Genomic DNA, 10,676 nt, shown 5'->3' on the forward strand with positions numbered 1-10,676 from the left:
TTTAAGTGTGTTGTTAAACTGCTCCAGTTTCTTTTTGGAGGCACATAGATCTGTGAGTTTTCTTCTTAGCATTCTTAGCATTTTCCTTGTGTCCCATATATTTGGGTATGTTGTACCTTTATTTTCATTAATTCTAAAAAGTCTTTAATTTCTTTCCTTATTTCTTCCTTGACTAAGTTATCATTGAGTAGAGAGTTGTTCAACCTCCATATGTATATGGGCTTTCTCTTGTTATTGTTGTTATTGAAGACCAGCCTTAATCCATGGTGATCTGATAAAATGCATGGGATTATTTCAATCTTTTTGTATCTGTTGAGGCCTGCTTTGTGACCAATTATATGGTCAATTTTGGAGAAGGTACCATGAGCTGCTGAGAAAAAGGTACATTCTCTTGTGTTAGGATGAATTATTCTATAGATATCTGTTATATCAATTTAATTCATACATTCTGTTAGTTTCTCTATGTCTGTGTTCAATTACTGTTTCCATGATCTGTCCATTGATGAGAGTGGGGTACTGAAGTCTCCCACTATTATTGTGTAAGGTGCAATGTGCACTTTGAGCTTTAATAAGGTTTCTTTTATGAATGTAGTTGCCCTTGCATTTGGAGCATATCTAGATATTCAAAATTGAGAGTTCATCTTGGTGGATTTTTCCTTTGATGAATATCAAGTGTCCTTCTTTACACTTTTTTATAAATTTTGCTTAAAAGTCGATTTTATTTGATATTAGAATGGCTACTCCAGCTTCTTTCTTGGGAGCATTAGCTTGGAAATTTTTTTCCAGCCTTTTACTCTGCGGTAGTGTCTGTCTTTGACACTGAGGTGTGTTTCCTGTATGTAGCAAAATGCTGCGTCATTTTTAAGTTTCCAGTCTGTTATTCTATGTCTTTTTATTGGGGGATTGAGTCTATTGATGTTGAGAGATATTAGGTACCAATGATTGTTGTTTCCTGTTATTTTTCTTGTGAAAGGTAGACTTACATTTGTTTGTGTTGCTATCTTATTTTTGGCTAGTTGAAAGAGGATTACTTTCTTGCTTTTTCTATGGTGTAGTTTCCCTCCTTGTGTTGGAGTTTTTCATCTATTTTCCTTTGTAGGGCTCTGTTTGTGGAAAGATATTGTGTAAATTTAGTTTTGTCATGGAATATCTTGGTTTCTCCATCTATGGTATTGAGTGTTTTGTTGGATATAGTAGCCTGGGATGGTATTTGTCTTCTCTTAGGGTCTGTATGACATCTGTGCTGCTACTTCCCGCTTTCATAATCTCTGTTGAGCAGTCTGGTGTAATTCTGATAGGTCTGCCTTTACATGTTACTTGATCTTTTCCCCTTACTGCTTTTTAATATTCCTTCTTTCTTTTCTGCATTTCCATGTTTTGACTATTATGTAACAGTAATTTCTTTTCTGGTCCAATCTCTTTGGAGCTCTGTAGGCTTCTTGTATGTTTATGGGCATCTCTTTCTTCAGGTCAAGGAAATTTTCTTCTATAGTTTTGTTGAAGATATTTAATGGGCCTTTAATTTGGGAATCTTAGCTCTCTTTTGTACCTATTATCCTTAGATTTGATCTTCTCATTTTGTCCTTGATTTCTGGGATGCTTGTGTTAGTAGCATTTTGCTTTTTACATTTACTTTGACAATTGTGTCAAAGTGTTCTATGATATCTTCTGCCCTGAGATTTTTTTTTCTTGTATCTCTTGTATTCTGTTGGTGATGCTTGTGTCTATGACTCCTCATCTCTTTTTTAGGTTTTCTATCTCCAGGGTTGTCTCCCTTTGTGATTTCTTTATCATTTCTATTCCGATTTTTAAATCTTGGATTGTTTTGTTCAATTCCTTCACCTATTTAGCTGTGTTTTCCTGTAATTCTTTAAGTGATTTTTTGTATTTTCTCTTTAAGGGCTTCTAGTTGCTTACTTGTCTTATCCTTTATTTCTTTATGGAGTTATGTCCTTCTTAAAGTCCTCTATTATCATCATGGGATGTGATTTTAAATCCAAATTTTGCTTTTTCCAGTGTATTTCGATATACCATATTTGCTTTGGTGGGAAGATTGGCCTTTGATGATGTCAAGTGATCTTAGTTTCTGTTGCTTAAGTTCCTGAACTTGCCTCTCAACATCTGTTTGTCTCTGGTGTTATCTGGTCTTGCTGTTTCTGACAGTGGCTTGACCCTCCTGAAAGCCCATCTTTCAGCACTCCTGGAGACCAGTTTTCTTCCAGCCGGATCTGGGTACAGAGACCTGTGACACAGGCTCAGCTCTAGGTGCAGGCAGAAACTGGAAGGATCATGTCCTAGTCAGTTCCTTGGTTCCTGTGTCCAGGACTCCAGGAAGGTTCCCTGAAGTGGTCTTAACTCAGGTGTGCAAACCACAGAACACAGCTTGATAAAAGATCGATGCAATGGCAAGAGGTTTATTGATCTACAGGCATGGGGTTGGTTGCTCATCCTCGCAGGGAGAGGCAATCCCGAACTCAAAAAGCACACATCTATACCCTCTCTAATCTTAGCTAAATTGTCTTTAACTCTTCCTGAGTGATCTATATATAAACAGCATTTTTCCTTTAATGCAGCACATAGGCCTCCTTCTTTGAGGAACAGTAGGTCCAATCCTCTCCTATTCTGAAGGACTACCTCCAAGAGGGAGGTAAGGGAATCTTGGAGGTCAGTTAAAGTCTTTTCTATTCTCTCTATATCTAAGTCAAAGGCAGCCCTCAATTCTCCGTAAGCCTTGTGTTGGAGGGCAATGGCAGATGTACCTGTAACTGCCCCTGCAGCACCTAAACCTAGTCCTAACTGCCAGGGTAATCCCTAGGAACTCTGTCTAAGAGGAACTCTCCTTTGTGTCTTACTAAGTCTCTAGCATCAGAATCCCAATAGTTCAGGACATCCTCATAAGGATAGTATAACAATCTAGGCACTATTTGACTAATACACAAAAGTCATGATTGTTATTTAGAACCTCGAGACTTACACAGGTCATGATCCCTGAGGCACAGACCAACCAGCCATCTAGAGGTTGGAGGAGGTATCCAGTCAAATTCTCTATCAGAGGGTATGAAGCATTACACAGATGTTGATGGGTTTGTGGGACCTGACCTACACAAAGGTCTCCTCCAGTGATGGCTGAGAGGGTTAAGTATACTTGTTGCTGGGTCCACCTATAATGGGAGGCTTCTAAAGAAGTGTTTGGAGTACTGACATATGCAATACCTTTATCATAAGGGGGTGCTACATCATTTGCAATAGAAATCAAGCCTACCCCATACTTACGATTGAGGGACCTATCTCGATGGAACCCAAGGCAAACATAAAATTCTTGTTTCCAAAGCACACTCCTCAAGTGAGCATTACAGCAACCCCCAGTCACATCTCTGATGTATCTACTTATCTGAGGTGCAGGTCCAAGGAGTTTTTTGAAGATCTTAGTGTCCCTCTAGGTCCCAGACCCCACCCCAACAGCTAGTATGTGGCTGCTGAGGGCTGACATTTGACAGCTGTCAGGGTGGTCAGCAGCACCAGGTATGATCCTTTCCATAGCAAGGCTCAAGTGTCGGAGTTGTTGTACATAGACCGAGTCTCTGACTTGGAACTGGAGAGATATCTTAGGGGCCCCTGGGGCATAGGATGCTGCCAGCTGTGACTAAACTTCTTTCTATATCACCTATATGCCTATTAGCCTGGCATACAAATCATTATTACTATGACATGTTGGTTTGATAACATCATCTAATATAGTCGGAGGAGCTGGGGCCCTATATAAGATTTCAAAGGGTTAAGGCTGAATCTGCAAAGGGTATTTCTTGCTCTGAAGAGAGTAAGAGGAAGGAGTGCCACCCAGTATATGCCAGTCTCCATGGCTAGTTTTGTCAGGGTCTCTTTTAGAGTTCTTTTTATTCATCCTCTCTAGCTGCCCTGAACTTTGAGGTCGGTATACACAATGTAATTTTCATTAGACCTCCAGATACTTGGCCACACCCTGGCTTACCTGGGCAATGAAGGCGGGGACATTGTCTGACCCAATTACCTTGGGCACCCCAAACTGGGGGAAGATTTCTTCCAGTACCTTCTTGACAACTACTGAAGCTGTAGCTTGCTTGGTGGGGAAGGTTTCTACCCATCCTGAGAAAGTATCTATAAACACTAGGAGATACTTGTAACCATAATTTCCTGGTTTTATTTCAGTGAAGTCCACTTCCTAGTAGGCCCCATGCTGATCCCCATGGAGCCTCCTGGCAGAGTCAACTTTATTCCTGCAAACATTTACCTTTTGGCATGGTACACATTGGTGCACTATCTGCTCCATGAGGCACTTGAGGCCTGGGACATAAATATTTAGTTTTTGAAAATATTTTGCTTTCCCCTAAGTGAGTCCACTGATGCATTGGTTTTATCATGGCTTCTGCCTGTTTTTGTAGCAGGATCTTCTTTCCTGTTGAGCTGTACCAGAGTCCCTTATCCTCGTCAAACTGGTGGCTCGGGTCTTTGGAGATGAGGAATAGATCATCCCTTGGCTTGACTGGGTCATGGAGGGCCATCTTCTTGCCTTTAGATGTCAGCAGGCCCCTCTGCTGGTAGGCTGTAGCAAAGGCATACCTGCTGTCTGTCTCTGTCCTTTTCTCAGCTCAAGGGCTTTGGTGAGGGCAACGAGCTCTGCCCTCTGAGCAAAGGTGGTTCTTTGAGAAAATCAACAAGATAGATAAACCCTTAGCCAGACTAACTAGAGGACACAGAGAGTGTGTCCAAATTAACAAAATCAGAAATGAAAAGGGAGACATAACTACAGATTCAGAGGAAATTCAAAAAATCATCAGATCTTACTATAAAAACCTATATTCAACAAAATTTGAAAATCTTCAGGAAATGGACAATTTCATAGACAGATACCAGGTATCGAAGTTAAATCAGGAACAGATAAACCAGTTAAACAACCCCATAACTCCTAAGGAAATAGAAGCAGTCATTAAAGGTCTCCCAACCAAAAAGAGCCCAGGTCCAGACGGGTTTAGTGCAGAATTCTATCAAACCTTCATAGAAAACCTCATACCAATATTATCCAAACTATTCCACAAAATTGAAACAGATGGAGCCCTACCGAATTCCTTCTACGAAGCCACAATTACTCTTATACCTAAACCACACAAAGACACAACAAAGAAAGAGAACTTCAGACCAATTTCCCTTATGAATATCGACGCAAAAATACTCAATAAAATTCTGGCAAACCGAATTCAAGAGCACATCAAAACAATCATCCACCATGACCAAGTAGGCTTCATCCCAGGCATGCAGGGATGGTTTAATATACGGAAAACCATCAACGTGATCCATTATATAAACAAACTGAAAGAACAGAACCACATGATCATTTCATTAGATGCTGAGAAAGCATTTGACAAAATTCAACACCCCTTCATGATAAAAGTCCTGGAAAGAATAGGAATTCAAGGCCCATACCTAAACATAGTAAAAGCCATATACAGCAAACCAGTTGCTAACATTAAACTAAATGGAGAGAAACTTGAAGCAATCCCACTAAAATCAGGGACTAGACAAGGCTGCCCACTGTCTCCCTACTTATTCAATATAGTTCTTGAAGTTCTAGCCAGAGCAATCAGACAACAAAAAGAAATCAAAGGGATACAGATCGGAAAAGAAGAAGTCAAAATATCACTATTTGCAGATGACATGATAGTATATTTAAGTGATCCCAAAAGTTCCACCAGAGAACTACTAAAGCTGATAAACAACTTCAGCAAAGTGGCTGGGTATAAAATTAACTCAAATAAATCAGTAGCCTTCCTCTATACAAAAGAGAAACAAGCCGAGAAAGAAATTAGGGAAATGACACCCTTCATAATAGACCCAAATAATATAAAGTACCTCGGTGTGACTTTAACCAAGCAAGTAAAAGATCTGTACAATAAGAACTTCAAGACACTGAGGAAAGAAATTGAAGAAGACCTCAGAAGATGGAAAGATCTCCCATGCTCATGGATTGGCAGGATTAATATAGTAAAAATGGCCATTTTACCAAAAGCAATCTACAGATTCAATGCAATCCCCATCAAAATACCAATCCAATTCTTCAAAGAGTTAGACAGAACAATTTGCAAATTCATCTGGAATAACAAAAAACCCAGGATAGCTAAAGCTATCCTCAACAATAAAAGGACTTCAGGGGGAATCACTATCCCTGAACTCAAGCAGTATTACAGAGCAATAGTGATAAAAACTGCATGGTATTGGTACAGAGACAGACAGATAGACCAATGGAATAGAATTGAAGACCCAGAAATGAACCCACACACCTATGGTCACTTGATTTTTGACAAAGGAGCCAAAACCATCCAATGGAAAAAAGATAGCATTTTCAGCAAATGGTGCTGGTTCAACTGGAGGGCAACATGTAGAAGAATGCAGATCGATCCATGCTTATCACCCTGTACAAAGCTTAAGTCCAAGTGGATCAAGGACCTCCACATCAAACCAGACACACTCAAACTAATAGAAGAAAAACTAGGGAAGCATCTGGAACACATGGGCACTGGAAAAAATTTCCTGAACAAAACACCAATGGCTTATGCTCTAAGATCAAGAATAGACAAATGGGATCTCATAAAACTGCAAAGCTTCTGTAAGGCAAAGGACACTGTGGTTAGGACAAAACAGCAACCAACAGATTGGGAAAAGATCTTTACCAATCCTACAACAGATAGAGGCCTTATATCCAAAATATACAAAGAACTCAAGAAGTTAGACCGCAGGGAAACAAATAACCCTATTAAAAAATGGGGTTCAGAGCTAAACAAAGAATTCACAGCTGAGGAATGCCGAATGGCTGAGAAACACCTAAAGAAATGTTCAACATCTTTAGTCATAAGGGAAATGCAAATCAAAACAACCCTGAGATTTCACCTCACACCAGTGCGATTGGCTAAGATCAAAAACTCAGGTGACAGCAGACGCTGGTGAGGATGTGGAGAAAGAGGAACACTCCTCCATTGTTGGTGGGATTGCAGACTGGTAAAACCATTCTGGAAATCAGTCTGGAGGTTCCTCAGAAAACTGGACATTGAACTGCCTGAGGATCCAGCTATACCTCTCTTGGGCATATACCCAAAAGATGCCTCAACATATAAAAGAGACACGTGCTCCACTATGTACATCGCAGCCTTATTTATAATAGCCAGAAAATGGAAAGAACCGAGATGCCCTTCAACAGAGGAATGGATACAGAAAATGTGGTACATCTACACAATGGAATATTACTCAGCTATCAAAAACAACGAGTTTATGAAATTCCTAGGCAAATGGTTGGAACTGGAAAATATCATCCTGAGTGAGCTAACCCAATCACAGAAAGACATACATGGTATGCACTCATTGATAAGTGGCTATTAGCCCAAATGCTTGAATTACCCTAGATCCCTAGAACAAACGAAACTCAAGACGGATGATCAAAATGTGAATGCTTCACTCCTTCTTTAAATGAGGAAAAAGAATACCCTTGGCAGGGAAGGGAGAGGCAAAGATTAAAACAGAGACTGAAGGAACACCCATTCAGAGCCTGCCCCACATGTGGCCCATACATATACAGCCACCCAATTAGACAAGATGGATGAAGCAAAGAAGTGCAGACCGACAGGAGCCGGATGTAGATCGCTCCTGAGAGACACAGCCAGAATACAGCAAATACAGAGGCGAATGCCAGCAGCAAACCACTGAACCGAGAATAGGTCCCCTATTGAAGGAATCAGAGAAAGAACTGGAAGAGCTTGAAGGGGCTTGAGACCCCAAAAGTACAACAATGCCAAGCAACCAGAGCTTCCAGGGACTAAGCCACTACCTAAAGACTATACATGGACTGACCCTGGACTCTGACCCCATAGGTAGCAATGAATATCCTAGTAAGAGCACCAGTGGAAGGGGAAGCCCTGGGTCCTGCTAAGAGTGAACCCCCAGTGAACTAGTCTATGGGGGGAGGGCGGCAATGGGGGGAGGGTTGGGAGGGGAACACCCATAAGGAAGGGGAGGGGGGAGGGGGATGTTTGCCCGGAAACCGGGAAAGGGAATAACACTCGAAATGTATATAAGAAATACTCAAGTTAATAAAAAAAAAAAAAGAAAATACCTTACAGCTGGATCTCATTGAGGCATTTCCTCAAGTGAAGCTCCTTTCTCAGTGAAAACTCCAGCTTGTGTCAAGTTGACACACAAAATCAGTCAGTACAGTTCTTGATCATTTGTAATTGTGTTTTGTGCAACATGTTAAATATGAATCTATTTTCATTCTAAAGCATGAAACCATCCGGTTTTGACCAGCACCAATTTTGAAGAATCAGTGTTTTCTCTAATGTGTATTTTTGGTTTTAGTTGTCAAAAAAAAACCTCTCTCTCTCTCTCTCTCTCTCTCTCTCTCTCTCTCTCTCTCTCTCTCTCTCTCCTTCCTCCTTTCCTCTCTCCCCCTCCCTCCCTCCCTCCCTCTCTCTCTCACTCTCTCTCCCTCTCTCTCTCTCCTCCGTGTGTGTGTGTGTTTGTGTGTGTGTGTGTGTGTGTGTGTATGTGTGTGAAATTATATGAGTCTTCAATTCTATTGTCAAATTTGTTTCTTTTCATGTCAATGCCATGCTATTTTTGTTACTATATTACTCTAATACTTGATCTTGGATGTTGGCATCTCCAGACATTCTTTTACCATAGAAGATTGTATTATCTAGCCTAGGTGTTTGGTTTTACAAGTGAAATTAAAGATTTTTTTCAATTTTTGTGAAGAATTGTGTTGCAATTTTAGTGGGACTGCACTAAATCTGTAGAATAGTAATGGTAGATTGACCATTTTTACAATTTTAATCCCACAGATCCATGATCATGAGGATGCTTTTAATCTTCTGATATGTTATTTATCTCTTATGTGTCTTGAAGATTTTATTATTCCAAGTTTTCACTTGCCTGGTTAGAATTATCCCAAGATATTTTATTGGTTATGAGGCTATTGTGAAAGGTACAGTTTCCCTATTTCTTTATTAGTTCACTTGTTTTTTTGTATAGAAAGAGTACTTGATTTTATGTGGTAATTTTTTCTGCTACTTGGCTTGTTTTTTCAATGGTAAAATGGTGGAGTTTTGGGGATTTTATGTAAAGAATTAAATCATCTGAAAATAATGACACTTGGCTTTTTTCCTTTCCTATTTGTATTCAATGATTTACTTTATTTATTTTATTTTTCTAACTAAGATTTTAAGTACTAAATTTAATATCTATGAGAGAATAGATATACCTGGCTTGTTGTTAGGTTTCTCTCTATTTAGATGAAGTTGGCTGTGAGTTTGTGTTAGGTTGCATTTATTATTCTGAGCTGTATCCTTTGTATCCCTAGTCTATCCAGGACTTGTACCATAAATGGATGCTGGATTTTGACAAAGCCCCTTTCTGCATATAATGAGGTCATCATGAGGCTTTTGTCTTTTAGGCTGTTAATGCAAAGGGTTACATTTATTGATTTAGATAGATTGAAAGACCCCTAAAGCTCCGGGATGAAGCCAACGTGTTTACTGTATATAATATTGATATGTTCTTGAAATAAATTTTAAAGTATTTTATTGAGAAATTTTGCATTTATGTTCTCAAGAGATTGCTTTATAACACTTTTGATATGTGTTTTTCATTGACTCATTTTTATATCCTGCTCATTGCCCTATTCCTGGTTGCCCTACCCATGATCCTTCCTCTATCCTCCCTCCCCTTCTCCTCTGAGTGAGTGGAGTTACTGCTTGGTATTCCCCCTACCATGGCACATCGAGTCTGTGAGGCTAGGCACATTCTTTTCCACTGAGGCTAGAAAAGGCAGCTCAACTAGAAGAACATCCAACTGACAGGCAACAACTTTTGGGTGAGGCACGGCTCCAGCTGCTGAGACCATCATGAAGTCTAAGCTATGCATCAGCTACATATGTGCAGGGAGGCGTAAGTCCAGCCAGTATGAGCTCTTTGGATGGTAGTTCAGTCTCTGAAAGTCCCAAAGGTCCAGGTTAGTTAACTCTATTGGTCTTCCTGTGGATTTTCTATTCTCTTTGGGGCCTGCAGTTCCTCCTCCTGTTCTTTTATACGAGTCCCCAAGCTCCATCCACTATTTGGCTGTGGTTGTCTGCATTCATCTGAGTCAGTTGTTGAGTGTAGCATCTCAGAAGACATCCATGGTAGACCCTTGTCTACAAGCATAACCTAGCATCATTAATAGTGTCAGAGATTGGTGCTCTCTGATGAGATGGGTCACATTTTGGCATGGTTATTGGTTGGTTATTTCTTCAGTCTCTTCTCCATCCTTCCTCTGTGCAGTTTTTGTAGACTTGGGTTGATAGTTTGTGAGTGGGTTGATGTCCATCTTTCCACTGAAGTTCCTGTCTGGCTGTAGGAGGTGGCCTCTTCAGGTTTCATATTCACAATGCTATGTGTCACAACTAAGGATATCCCCACTGATTCTTGGCTACCTCCCTTCTCCCAAGTCTCTGTCTTGTTCTGGAGATTCTCTACCTGGTCCCCACCCATGTTAGTTGCAGATTTCCATTCATTCACATGGCCATCTGGCCATTTCTCCTGTCCCTCCCCATGCCTGGTCCCCTCTTTCCCCTATACTCATTCCCACCCAGTTCTCTTCCTCTATATCCTACTTATGA

This window comes from Rattus norvegicus, chromosome 15 (genome assembly GCF_021556685.1).
Source record: "Rattus norvegicus strain SHRSP/BbbUtx chromosome 15, alternate assembly SHRSP_T2T, whole genome shotgun sequence".
In the NCBI taxonomy this organism is placed as follows: domain Eukaryota; kingdom Metazoa; phylum Chordata; class Mammalia; order Rodentia; family Muridae; genus Rattus; species Rattus norvegicus.